General features: G+C 34.4%; 1 protein-coding gene across 1 annotated transcript in view; it reads right to left on the bottom strand.

Annotated features, from left to right (window-relative positions):
* Rit2 (Ras-like without CAAX 2) overlaps positions 1–14,944 on the bottom strand; it is a 310,909-nt gene that overhangs the window by 104,019 nt on the left and 191,946 nt on the right. The gene's annotated exons all lie outside the window — the stretch shown is intronic.

Here is a 14,944-nt window from a genome sequence, read left to right as displayed (position 1 = left end):
TTACTGAGACATCTGAGTGACTATTGAGTTTATCATCTGCATGGCTCCAGGCAATCTTAAAAAGCTACCCTACAAGGAATGTTCAGCTGCACATTCTACTCTAATCAGGCATTCCTTGCCTGTCTTTTACCATTGAAGGATCATTTGTAGACATTCTTAGAAAAAAAATCTCAAGATACCCACAATTATAAACTATAGGAGTCTGGAGGAGGGCAGGCAGTAAAAAGGTACAGTTAAGCCAACCTACAAATTAATATCAGTGACAGAAATTCAAGTTGACAATGATAAAACTGTCTGAAGGCCAGATACAAAAAGAAGTTTAGAGTAGGAAAGCCTTGGGGCATTTGAGCTATGTTCATGTACATTAAAATTCAGTATCTTTATATATCTGTAAGCCTTGGGAATAGTATTGAATTATCTCTATTTTTCATCTGAAGAACTAGCTGAATAATAATTACATATTTGTTGATAATAATTGGCATGGTATATTTATATTAATATATATTTATATATTTGGCTATAAGAATATATATTATGTGTTTATATTAACACATATATTCACATATTTACATTTATTCATAGAAGTGATTGATCTTCAAAAGTGCTATACAGGTGGTAAATTTGCCTGTTTGGATTTTATGAACTGATGGCAACTGGGTTGACTAACACTGCTGGTATTGAAGTTGCTTTAGGCTAATCTGTAAATTGTGGTTTCAAAGGTTTTTCTCATTTCTTCCAATGAAATTGGAATGGAGTAGGATTTGCCTTTGGGAAAAGCTAACCAATGTGTGTTCGATGGCATCAACTATAATAGATATGTGGTGACTATTTGGAAATTTATCTTTTAAACATGATAAACTGATCAAAAGCAACAGCAGAGATTCAAATAGGCTCAAGAATCAAATTCCTGAACATCGTATATACCCTTGGTGATACTTGATTCACAATTTGTGCCATGCAGTAACTCTCAAAAAACATTCTAAACCCATGAAAAAATAAAACAAGAAACAATTCAGTAGATTCCTGAATATTTTCTAACATGTTTAGTTGTTCAATACATATTGATTTTTTTTATCATTTTCTCTGAACTTTAGCTATGCTACCAGCTTGTTATTAAAGGAATGACAGCTTATGGATTTTATTGCCTAAGATGATAGCTATGAAACAAAAGAGAAAGGAAGCCCTGTGATACCTAACATCACAAGCAGAAACTATTTTCTTTCAGGAAAAGACTTAATCTCTAAAAATGAGGGGGAAGCAAGTCATCCACTTGCTCTTAGCTCTGTGACTTATGGAGTCTAAGTAATACATGTAAATGGGAAAAGAAGCTAATTTACAACCATATCAGAAGCCAACCTGAACACTAAAAAATGTAATATAAACCAATATGTATACACAAATGTTTTAGAAAAGTTTAACTCATACTTTTCCAAACTTGAACACAACATATTTGTTCTTTAGTAGGTGAATGGAATTGTGATATAGCCAGGAAACTTAATATCATTTAGAATTTAAGTAGGTCATATCAAGATAGGAGAAAAATATATAGAAGAACTTGAATACTAATAAGTGGAAGTAGTTCATCTTAAATTTTATAAATAGCATGATTGTAGCTGTGTGACATCCTGCAAAAGGCCAGAATTTATAAGGCTATCAGAAGTTAGAGTATGAGGGTTGCACAGGTAGAGCTCAGATAAATTTTGGAGCCAATGAGACTATTCTTCATGACAGTATAATAGTAGACACAGCTCATTACATATGTTGACACATATGGCAACATTCATAGTATGCACAACACCAGGGGGGAATCCTAATTTAACTGCTAGTCTTTGGGTGACAATAATGTTTTAATAGTAGATGTTAATTTGTTGTAACAAATGTTCCTTTATAGAGTGAGAAGTGATGTTGATGGAAGAGGAGGAGGTGTGTTTGGGGCAGGAAGGTGGGGACCCAGGTGTATGTTAGAGGTTTCCTACTCAATTTGGCTAAAGCCTTAAAATTCTCCAAAGAAATGATGCTTTTGCGTAATTGAAATAAAATTGAGAAATGTCTAAAAAATTAATATAATGGGAAATATTTCATCCAATTGTGTGATATAAAAATGAAACAAATGCTGTTTTGTTGATATATTTGCTTTGGTTCCTTGCTAGGGGATAAGAGAGACACCTCATCGAGTATACAATGGAAAAATATTTAATTTCTTGAAATCACTTTCATGATGAGATACTGTGTTCATGACTACTTTAATCCCTGTGGATTTGAGTGGATGAAAAGGAAGTGATGGCTTCGCAATGCTTCATCTGGAAAACCAGACTGTTGTTTCTCCTATAATAGGGTGGTGGGCAAAAAATGTGACTTAAAGATAGAAAGAAGTCTTTTTTTGTTTGTTTTTGATGGGCACATTATTGACAAGCTTCCGTTTAAAAATGTATACTGTTATCAAACATTTATACATATAATCATAGAAGATAAACACACAGAGTATCTCATGTAACATAAACAGGCATGTGTGTTGACAACAAAAGGTACAGAGAAATGCAGAAAGAACAATGAGTTCTATTGCTGTTTATACTCTATCACACTGAACACTTTCATGAAATAAAAGAATCCCCACTCAACCAGATTTGTCCTTGTGCTTCAAATATATTTTGGTTTGAACCAAGGACATGAATCTAAAGAGACAAAAACCTTTCTCTTACCCTCCAAATAATCAGTCTCTTTTGAAAGATAAATATACATTTTAGGTATTATATATTATAAGAAGCTGGATGATTTGGTTAACACCGGCACTGAAGTCACTTTAAGAAACTCATTTTAATGAAGTAGTTGCAGCATAAATAAATAATTCCTGTATATTTGGGAACTACATTGCTTTTCAATTCTGTGTTGTCCTTTATAAAGAAGTGTTCACTCTTTACTGGACAATATTCTTTCACCCTGCTATTATAAACAATTTCAAAACAGAAATATGCATCAGGTACTAATACATATATATGCATACATACCATGTATATATATATTTAAATCTCTGTGTGTGTGTGTGTATACCAGCTACCCGTATGTATAGATGCAATGAACTGATCATTTTTATTTAGTTTATATGTTATACACAAAGCGGGTGGGGTGGTGGTCAAAGGGAAAGGGGTAGGTATATGAATGAATCCGAGAAGAGGGGGAGAGTATAGTCAAGAATTTGATGCATACCCTTCAAAATTAAGAAGAGTGAGGAAAGGTGGGGTAAGGGAAAGAGATGGGCGAGAATATATAAAACGATTGACACTGACCAAGATGCATTGTGCTCATGAACTGCCTTGTTAAATGGCAGATACTCTATGCAACTAGTTAAAGATAATGAAAATATTTTTAAAATCTCCTTTAAATAATATTATTTACGAAATGGCACTGTGTCTCAAGTGGTAGAGTGCTTATCTTGAGCTGAAGAGCTGAGGGATAGTGCCCAGGCCCAGAGTTCAAGCCCCATGACTGACGATGATAATAATAATAATACTTATTTGAGAATTGAACATAATTTGAAGAAAAAAATTGTTATGCTTTAAGCAGGATGGCAAGATGCATTTGTACTCACAAATTGACACATTGAATTGAAACTCCTTTGTTTAACCACTTAAAAATAATTTTTAAAAAAGTTTTTAAAAAAAGGAACAAAAGAAGGGCCAGAAAGAAAGTGGGAGCATTTCTGGCTAGCTCATCTTAAAACCCAGAAAGCCACTGATTCATACCTGTAATTAAAGCTACTCAGGAAATTTCAATTGGAGGACACAGGTTCAAAGCCATTCTGGACAGACAAATGCAAGAGATGCTTCTTTCTGATGGAAAAAGCTGAACCAGATTAAAAAGCCATGATTTCAAGCCCCAGTAATGGCACAGAATATATATTTTTTAAAGCACAGAGCATTCTTTCTTTTAGACGTTTGTAATGTCTAAAGACATTAGCATGGCCTGATATTTTAAACCTATTTAATTGTCCCATGTACAGTCCTCTGTATTTCCAAACATACATAATAGCTGCCCAATGTTAAAAAAAATTGGAAATAGAAGGATGAAGAAATTTGTAACTATCAGAATTATATCAAATCTGTCCCATTTGTACTTGGAAAGAAGGCTTAGATAAGCCAGGCTGTGTTCTCTAAGAGACACGCTCAACTTGCAGATTATCCTCAGTGGGTGAAAAGGGAAAAAAGAATATGGAGGATGTCAGAGTTTATATTTGGTGAATTCCAGAATACTGAGAATAGGCTGAAGAGAATAGCAGAGACGCAGTACTGGATTCACAACCACATTCCTTTGCCTGTTTCTAGTCCTGCCTCCAAGCTCAATCCTAAATAAATATTGATCACACATGGTGAACATAACCATTTGAAGTGCGTCAAATGATCTGGGTATTTACATTCTTTATTTTATAGTCTTTCATTCTCATATTTAAAGCTTACAAAATGATTGTTATGAGGTCTGACCCAGTGTCTTTTATAACCGTTTTTTCAATAGTGTGTGGACCATTAAAACGCTATCCAGTGTTCACACAGAAGTATACATGCAGATGTTTAGAGCAGTTAGATGATTAGTTTCCAAAATTTGAAAGTATCAAGATGTCCTTCTATGACAAAATGGATACATCCTTCTACATGCAGTCAACAACTAATTCAGCATTAAAAAAGAAATTAGGTTTACAGCCATGAAAAGACATGAAAGAAATTTAATATGAATATTACTACATGGGGGGAAAAGCTTTTAAAAAGCCTCAGCTTTATCATTACAACAATCTGACATACCAGAAATGGCAGAACAATGAATACAATAAAAAAAAGCTCAGTGATTACCAGGGGCTACAAGGGGAGATGCAATGAATAAGTGGGTCACTAAAGTGCATTAGGGCATTGGCACTGTGTTCTATCACACTGCAGTGGTAGATGCATTTCATTGTATAATGTGATGTCTGCAGAATGCATAATATAAAGAGGTAACCCTTATGCAAATGATGGCATTTGGCTACTAATTGTGTCAATATAGATTCCTCAGTTGTAGCAAATACACTATGTACTTCCTATTTTCCCATCTCAGCTGAATGCCTCCTCTGTGAAATCTAGCCCAGAGCCAGGCTTACTATGATTAAGAAATATTTATGAATTAATATATTTTTAATACCAGCTTAATTGAGGTCTATTGGATTATAGAGATTTTTAAGCTATGGCTTAAGAAAGAAAAAAAAATCTGGTCTTAGACTATCTGTCTGCTTCATAGAAAATAATCCGGCTTAAGAAACTAAAATCTGCATTCCTAAAAGGTTTTGCCCTTATTAAATTTTCTCTGCCATGCTGCAGCCTGAGCTTTTTAATATTCAGAATCTGGAGTTACTTGGGATGAAAAACACAGCCCAACACTTGAAAATGGAGAAATGGAGAAAGCATCAGAGTGATGTTCAGGAAACAAAATGACTTTAGAATCAAATACATAACACATGCTCAGTATAGAAAAATATGTTATGAGAAAGCTTAGAATAACCTTGTTTCCTTGAGATAAAAAAGGGCTAAATAAAATTATTTGAAATTCTGTTGCTTATAAATATATCATCAAACTTATTCTACAGTTTCTGAGAATAAGCTGAATATGTAATTCACCATCTTGTGTTGGAATTCTCTGGATGTTCAATTTGTTGAAGTGTGGAAATACACTGCCTCTTGCCTAGCCTTCAGATTTTATAACAAAATCCCTTATACTAATTTCTAAATAAGATGGATGTGCTGTCCATATTGCTGGAGAATAGAAAGTCCAAGGTCAAGAAATCAACGGATTCTGGGACTAGTAGAGAATATCCGGTTTCCATGAATACAGTATTTTGTGTCAAAATATGGCCAAGAACACATAGCAAATCTATTAAACATCTTTTACTATATGCCTTCATCTCCTAATGGCTCTACCTGTCAATATTATTGCAATGAGCGTTGAGTTTTAAAATATTATAATACTCACACCACAGAATGTTCAAATCATACCGAATTAAGCAGCTGGGCTTAATTAGGAAAAGAAATGTGTTGCAAATGAAACCACATCTTAGAAATAAATATTTCTATTCATAGGGCAATTTTAATGATTCACAATAGCAAATTTCCAAGAATCTATAACAAAAAGGTAAAGGAGGAAAGGAAGAAAGGAAGAGGAGAGGTGCAATGACTCCATTCTGTCATTATTTGTACTGTTTTCCAGTCCTTCTTGATCTTAAGTTTTACTAGTGTTCAGTTATAGTTCATTCATAAAATATTTGTGAGTCTTCAAGACTTATTTCATGCTGGGTCTTACTGAGGAGTAGTTCTGACTCATAGTCAAAGATAGGTATGCAAACAAAGGGTACAATATGGGTAAATTAAGAGTTTAGGTTTAAGACATTCCTTTTCTGGAAATATTAGAATGACTATTTCCTGGATAGTTAAATCACTTGGATGTAAATATGTAGCCTGTATTTGTCTGAGTCTTATAGGCTGCGACTGGCAGACACCAAAGTAACACTCTTTTTTTTTATATAGCTCATATTATAATTTTTTTTGGTCCAGGGTTTACAGTTACATAAGTAAGGTAATAAGTACATTTCTTGTCAAACTTGTTTGCCCTTCCCTTATATTTCTCCCTATTTCCCTCCCTCTCAACCCCCCCCCAATTTGTACACATTGTATTGCGAGTATCACTGTTGAATTGGTTCTCCCTTGTCCTTTGTCTCACCATTTTATTGTTCAACTTCCCTTCCCTAATTCAGATAAAAATATATACAATACTCAGTACTAAAATCAAATACAGTGACAATAGGGGATAAAACATGGGGTGTGTGTAGGGGAACACAAACAAGAAACAAGAAATCACATAGTACGTTAAAAAAACAACAATTCTATACTTCCATCAGAAAGAATGCCAGCTCCCCTTTGTAAGGAAAGACTTGGAAAAAATTGTACTAAGTGAAGTAAGCCAGACCCAAAGAAACATGGGTCCCATGGTTTCCCTTGTTTGCAATAATTAGTATACTTCTAGGATAATCTTAGCAAATAAGCAGAATACCTCAATAGCTATGTACATATGACCATAAAAGATGATGCTAAGTGAAATGAACTGCAGGACATGGACACAAGAGTTTTTTCTCTGTTGTTTTTAATGTACTAAAGTAACAATCTTTTTTTATATTTTTTATTGTGAAAATACTGTACAGAGGGGTTATAATTACATGAACAAGATAATGAGTACATTTCTCATCAAGCATTGTAGCCTCCTCCTTTGTTACCTCTTCCCATCCATTCCCATCCGCCCCCTGCTCCCCCCCAATCCTCCCCGTCCCCCCCACCAAAGTTGTAAAGTTCATTTTCGACATAAAGACTTGTTCTAAAGTAACACTCTTAAATGCTGCTTTCAACTTATTTACTAGTAAATTAGCTTGCATTTTGTTAGATAGGGACTCAAAGTAATTAGGTAGCCTCACATTAAATTTAGTTTAACATATTTTAAGAAAATCTTCATAGAAGTAAGACTTCAACATTGTATTCTATATATAATCCCACATCTTATTAAACAGATCAAATAAGTATAAAGATATATCATGCCCAATCAATGAAATTGAATGAATGTAAATGAAGCACCAGAAGAAACTAATTAACTGAATTATTAACTAAATCCCAGTACTAATATTTAATGCCAATCAGTACTCAGAGTTTGATTGTATGTCTTAATTAATCTGAATTAAATGAGTGGTTAAGAAATTTAAGATCACTTATTTTTAATAAGGTGCTTTCCATCTTATAAAATTTCATGCTGTGTAATTGGGGGAGGTTTCAACTTCTTTTAGGTGGAAGATATCATTACACCTCACATGCAGTAGATGCTGTAGAGTGACATAATGAGTTTTGAAATTAAAAGGGTGACTCTGAAGCTTTTCACAAAATCTCCATTTGAGACAGGAATGTAAATGCAAAATGAGATGAGTAGTCCATGCATGATGGGTACTTGCTGAATTTTGCTAAGATGTCACAGAATAGTCATAATTATGTGAGCAGTTTTTAAAATACTTGCCCTTTGGGTGTCGGTCTTTTAAAATAAATATTAACTAAATCAGGTTTGTTGAAGATATACTGATGGTGCAAAATTATATCTTAAAAACAAAAGGTAACAGACTAGAAGAAATTAACAATTTATCAATAGCAATTACGATATTAACACCACTAAGATTTGAAATTTTAATGTTTAAATTATATGTGGTAAATATGAATAGATGTAACCTTTGTAAGCAGAGTCCTTTAAGTATGGGAAGTTAATAATTTTAAGAAGAAAATGGGCTGTTGAGAAGAACTGATCTTTATGTGCTTGTATATACAATATGGACGAATGGCTAAGATGATGCTTTATGAATAGACATGTAGCAAACCAAAAGTGCAGCAAATTATTAGGAAAATAAATTCATAAAAGAACCATTGAGTATTTTCAGACACAGTCCCATAGGGAGTATCGATGGTAATGAGATTTCATTGCTTCTTATGCCAGGTGCAATATTTATGGATATGCATGTTATTCGATGTATGCTTTAAATTAGTATACTTAGTATACTATGTTTTCAACTATTTCAACATTTAAAAACTTACAAGTAGGGTGATTATTGGTCCAGATGTAGTATACTCATAAATTGACATGTTGGATTGTAACTCCTCTGTATACTGCTTAAAGAAAATAAAAATATAATTTAAAAAGGCTACAAGCAGGGTTTTTTAATAATTTGATTGGGAGATGAAATTCAGAAAGAAATTAGGGACATGGGATATGCAAATATTTGTATAGAAAATGAAAGTGTCTAATATTATTGGGATTTCTTAGGTTAAAATGCAGAGAAACAGAGCTGAGAAACACCAGATGGTAATATAATAAAATATAAACTATAAGTTTTAAATAAAAAAAGAATTAAAAAAGAGTAAAGAGAATGATTACTGAGAGCAATCGGTTCAAATAGAAACAAAGGAAACCTTCACAAACCAGAAAATGAAATTGAATTAATATAAATCTGGTGTCTAAAATTTTTAAAAATCCCTTTATAGGTATTTATAAAAGTGACAATCTAAATTAAATGATTGGATAAAGAATAGAGTAGATAAAAGAAGAAGGCATAGTAATAAAATCAAAGATGTAGAGAAGAAAAATGAATAAAATCAAAATGCAAAAGGGCTTAAATATTAGAAAAAGAAGCACTCTTAGATATTTAAAAATAATCTATAACATGTTATTTAAACATCATCTTGAATATCATATAAACATGGAAAGTTGGGGAAAATCGGCCTTCAACTTCAGTGTTAGTTTAACATCTTTGTCCAAATTTATACAATAGAGAAATCAATATAAATTCAATGCAATTTATTTGTAGAAGTTAGATGATAGACAAACAGGATAGATAATAGATTGATTGAAAATGGGTAGATGAATAATTATGGTTGTTTGTAGGCCCCCAACATATACAAGGCATTTTAGTTTTAAGAAAATATGAGTATTTTCAAAACTCTATTATTTATTACCTTTAAAATTTCTATTATTGGGCTGGAGACATGGTTCAAGTAGTAGAGTGCCATCCATGAGCAAGAATGTTAAATGATCCAAGTGATAGTGACTCATGCCTTTAATGCTAGCTATTCAGGAAGCTTAGATCAAAGGATTCTAGTTCAAAGCCACCAAGGCAAACAAACCTATATGGTTCTTATCTCTATTAGCCAGCATAAGTTGGAATTGGTGATGAGGTGTGGCTCATGTGGTAGAGTACCAACTTTGAGTTCAAGGCCCTGAGTTCAAGATCCAGTTGCAGCACACACACACACACACACACACACACACACACACACATTTCATTGTAAGGACTTATACCATAGATCAGTCTTGGAACACAATACAAGTAACTTGTACATGAATGTCTTTATATAGAGCATAAATTCATGCTGGGAAATTAAAACATTTCAGTTCAGGATACAATGGTATTAAAGAAAATTGTGTCCTATATTAATTATCAAATTTACTACTATATAAATAGCATAACTACTCTGTTCTCTCACTTTCCTCATACCATAACCAATCCCTGAATAAATGGAAAATAAGCCCAGACCAGAAAGTTGGGTTTTTTTGTTTTTGTTTTGTTTATTAAGAGGCCTTAACAAATAATTCAGTTTGTTACTAAAACTAGGGAAAGAGATTTAAAACACCAAATTATAAGTAAATCTGCCTTAAATAATGTTTACTAATCATCCATTTGATTTGACATAAATAAATAAATCAAATAAAGGTGAATAAAAAGCAAACCAAAATGTTACTTGGACAAACCAATGTTAAAATATATGGAGAACTAAAATCTAAGTGAAAAGTACCAATCAAAAAATAGTGACAAGTAATTAAAGTTATAAAAATAAATTTTGCCTATAAATTATTAACATGTTTATAATACTGTAAAATAAAATAATATATAAAAAGGTAAATGATATGCATAATGTTCCTAGAAATGTTCCCAAGTATGTATATAAAGTTGCTTTGGGTGATAATATAAAGTGATGTATTTAGTCAAATAGAGTTCCAGAACTAGTAAGATGCTCTATTTCTACATGAAACTATACACCAAATAAAGATCAACTCGGTCAAATTCTTACCTATGGATATCAAGTCTTAAAAAAAATAACAGGTTAAAAGACAAAAGACAGAAGAAAGAATAATAGAAGAGGTAAATTTGATTAATGCATGTGTAGACATATCACAACAAAACTCCTTTGTAGAATTAACACTCATTAATAAAAATATGTAGAATAGGGGCTGAGAAAGTGGCTCAGTGGTAGAGTTCTTGCCTTGCATGCATGAGGCCCTGGGTTCGATTCCTCAGCACCACATAAGCAGAAAAAGCTGGAACTGGCATTGTGGTTCAAGTGGAAGCCTTGAGCTGAAGAGCTGAAGGACAGTGTCCAGGCCCAGAGTTCAGGCCCCATGACTGACAAAACTAAAACTAAAAATAAGTGTAAAATATCTCTGTGGCTTAATGCAAGTTTGATATTTACTCAATCAAAATAGAAGTTGACTAGAAGATAGCCACAGGTTTTTGAAGGTGCAAGTATTAGTCCTTAGTTGCGAAATTTTAGGAAAGTAAGCAATCTACCAGAGAAGGGCATGATAGACTTGAAATGATAATGAGCTTTGCAGATGGAGAAAGATCTGTGGTCTGGGAGGCAAGTAACTATGAAAAATTCCTCTATTATAATTTAATAAAATATAGGGTATTCTATTATTACTAGAAATACTAGTCATTTCTGTTAAGAAAAGGTATTTTAGAGCAATTACAAAACACAACTCACACACACACAAAATTAGAATGATGAAGTAAAAGGAAAAGTGACATGAGTGTATGCATAAATAATAGAAAATAACAAAGCAGCCGGGCGCTGGTGGCTCATGCCTGTATTCCTAGCTACTCAGGAGGCTGAGATCCGAGGATCGCGGTTCAAAGCCAGCCCGGGCAGGAGAGACCGTGAGACTCCTATCTCCAACAAACCACCAGAAAACCGGAAGTGGCGTTGTAGCTCATGGTAGAGCGCTATCCTTGAGCTGAAGAGCTGAGGGACAGCGCCCAGACCCAGAGTTCAAGCCCCACGACCGACAAAAAAAAAAAAAAGGAAAAGAACAAAGCATTTCCCATGCGGGAAACACCTGTTAATTCCTATGTAAAAGGTAAATAATCAAACACTATGGAAGAATCATTGACATAAACAATTCACAGAAAGAGAACATGGACAAAGGTCCATGAAGAATGCCCCACCTAATTGATAATCAGGAGGATTTTTACAGTTAGAATGGCTATAATCAAGAACCCTAATAACAACAGGTTCTGGAGGGGATGTGGACAGAAGGGAACCCTACTGCATTGTTGGTGGGAGTGTAAACTTGCTCAAGCACTTTGGACAGTAGTATGGAGGTTCCTCACAAGACTCCACATAAAGCTCCACTATGATCTAGCAGTCCCACTTTTGAGCATTTACCTAAATGATCACAAACAAGACCATACTAAAACTACCAGCACAACTATGTTGATTGTAGCATTATTTACTATAGCTAAGACATGGAACCAACCCAGATGCCCCTCAGTAGATGAATGGATCAAGAAAATGTGGTATATATACACAATGGAGTTCTATGCTTCCATCAGAAAGAATGGCATTGCCCCATTTGTTAGGAAATGGAAAGACTTGGAAAGAATTATATTAAGTGAAGTAAGCCAGGCCCAAAGAAACATAGGTCCCATGGTTTCCCTTATTTGCAATTACTAGTATATGTCTGAGATAAGCGAAAATGGTCAGATAAGTTAATGTTAGGCGAAATAAACCCCAAGATAAGGACTCAAATGTTTTTTCTTTCTTGCAATTGTTTCTAACATATTTATAAGATGATTTCTTTGTTGCTTTGTATGTCCCTCCCCCATGGTATAACCGCTGTTTTCACTGTTTTATGTTGGTATAATTCATGGAGGGGAAGAAAAAAAAAACAAATTGTTTAAATGGGGATACAGGTGGACCCATTGCAACAATGAGATGTACAAGATGTTATGTTGAAAAACGAACTTTACAACTTTGGCATGGGGGGAGGTTGGTGGAGGTCCCCCCGCCCCCCCCCATGGAAGGGGGGATGGGAAGGGATGGGAGGGGGAAACAAAGGAGGAGGTAAAAAATACTTGATAAGAAATATAGTCATTACTTTGCTCATGTAATTGTAACCCCTCTGTACGGTATTTTCACAATTAAAAAAGTTGAGGAAGAAAGAATGTTCATAAGCAATGTATTTCCTCTTCTGAAATAAAAGTAGCTGCTTTTCCATATCTTCTCTCAGAAGTATTTCCATTTGTGCACTGTCTCTTGGGATGTATGTTTGTTTTCTCAATAGTGAATACTAAGTTTCAGTAAGCATTGGAGAAAGGGTTCTTTGGATACAGAATCCAGCCAGACTAAATTGCTACTACATAGACAGTTTTATATCCTGCCTATTATTATGGCTATATTTGGGATCTGGCAGGAATTGTTCAAATGGTTTTTATTCTAAAAAAATACTCTCATAGTATTTTATTCTTTTTACACAGAGATGCTATCAAATATGCAGCAAAATATAACTATAAATTTGATAAAATCTTACTATGGCAATGTTATTTATTACTATGTACATTGCTTTATAAGAATATCCCCATTGATTAGGAAGAAGGAGTAATTATTTCTCTTGGTTATTTCTAAGTAAAACAAAATTGAGCCATGTACTGATAGCTCATGTCTATAATTCTAACTACTGAGAAGGCTGAGGTCTGTTTGGTGCCAACCTGGGCAGACAAATCTGTGACACTCATATCCAATTAACCATCCTAAAGCCAGAAGTGGAGATGTGGTTCAAAGTGCCCATCCTGAGTGACTACAGAAGGAAGGATAACTCTTCACCAGTGGTATGGTACAGCTGAGATACTGTGGTAATTCTTTTGGAATCAAATGTTGTTTAGAAGATAGCTCTAATCCAGCTTCAACGCTGCTAATTCTAATGACAATTTTAATTGCCGATCATCCTCATTTTTGTAGCATTACTGATCAATTAGTAACAGATGAGATATGTCATTAATTTCTGGGTATGGAAACTTGCACTTCAAAACCTGTTTTGTCTGACTCAGATCTCATTTGATTATTATGGATATAGTTTTTCCCCCCATTAAAAGAATGGTTAATTAGACAGCTTTTGCCCATATTCCTAGTGTTCTGCTTCAACGTTCAAAGCTTAGACTAGGCAGTATTCCTTCTCTCCCTCTCTCTACCCCCTTTCCCTTCTCCCTTCCCTCTCCCTTCCCACCCCAGTCCTCCTCTTTCTCTCTTTTGGTCCATCTTGGGGCTTAAACTCTGGGCCTGGACACTTTCCCTGAACTCTTCAGCTCAAGACAAGCTCTCTACCACTTAAGCCAGTTTTCTGGTGGTTAATTGGAGATAAAAGTCTCAATGGACTTTCCTGCTTGGGCTGGCTTTGAACTGCGATATTCAGATCTCAGCCTAATGAATAGCTAGGGTTACAGGCATGAACCACCAGTGCCTGGCTAGATACTTTCTTTTCTTTTCTTTCTTTTTATTTTTAAATATTCTTTCTGAAGATTACTCCTCATTCACTGTTACTTGTTTTTCTTAGCATGATGATATTTTGCAACATCTTCTCAAAACTTTTGTTTGTTCCCTTTTCAATTTATTTTTAAAGATAAAAGAAAAATATTTGCTTCTCTATTTCTTAGACTAGGTCTTCACTGAGGAAAGACTTTTCTCGTGTAGGACAGTTTCAGCCTTAATCAAATGTAGTAATTATTTGTGTATACAGATGTGTGAACAAATGAACAGAGTATGACAAGTTCAAAAGCACTAATGGATCGAGAGGCCACACACACACACACACACACACACACACACACACACACACACACACCAACACGTGTGATATTCAGCAAGAAAAAATGGCTAATATAAGGTGATAATGTAAAACTCTAAAGGAGGGATTGGAGGTTGTGAAATCACCATGTTTGGGAACAATGAATCAGGACTAAGCTCAGATGGGAGGAGGTGTTGGAATGTATGCTGTATATAATTGCAAGGGGGTTGAACACCAGAGATAATGACAGTATCAGCTATTAGACAAGCAATTCTGAGAAGCACCAGGTGGGCTTGATACAGGCCAAGTAGATTTAGCCTAGCCATTCTGTCATGTTTGTGGCTGGCATTCTTTCCAGTTCTCCCATCTATTAACTTGGCCACTACCACTGTGATCCCCTCCATTCAGCAAGATGGATGTAACACTGTCTTTTTTCTACAATAGCAGGTTTTTCAGGGGCCAAGTCCTGATATGAGAAACTCACAGATCTTTTTTAAAATATACTTAAAATTCA

The sequence above is a fragment of the Dipodomys ordii genome, unplaced genomic scaffold, assembly GCF_000151885.1.
Source record: "Dipodomys ordii isolate 6190 unplaced genomic scaffold, Dord_2.0 Scaffold25, whole genome shotgun sequence".
In the NCBI taxonomy this organism is placed as follows: domain Eukaryota; kingdom Metazoa; phylum Chordata; class Mammalia; order Rodentia; family Heteromyidae; genus Dipodomys; species Dipodomys ordii.
Note: the sequence above shows the minus strand (reverse complement) of the source record. Positions and strands in the feature narration are given on the sequence as shown.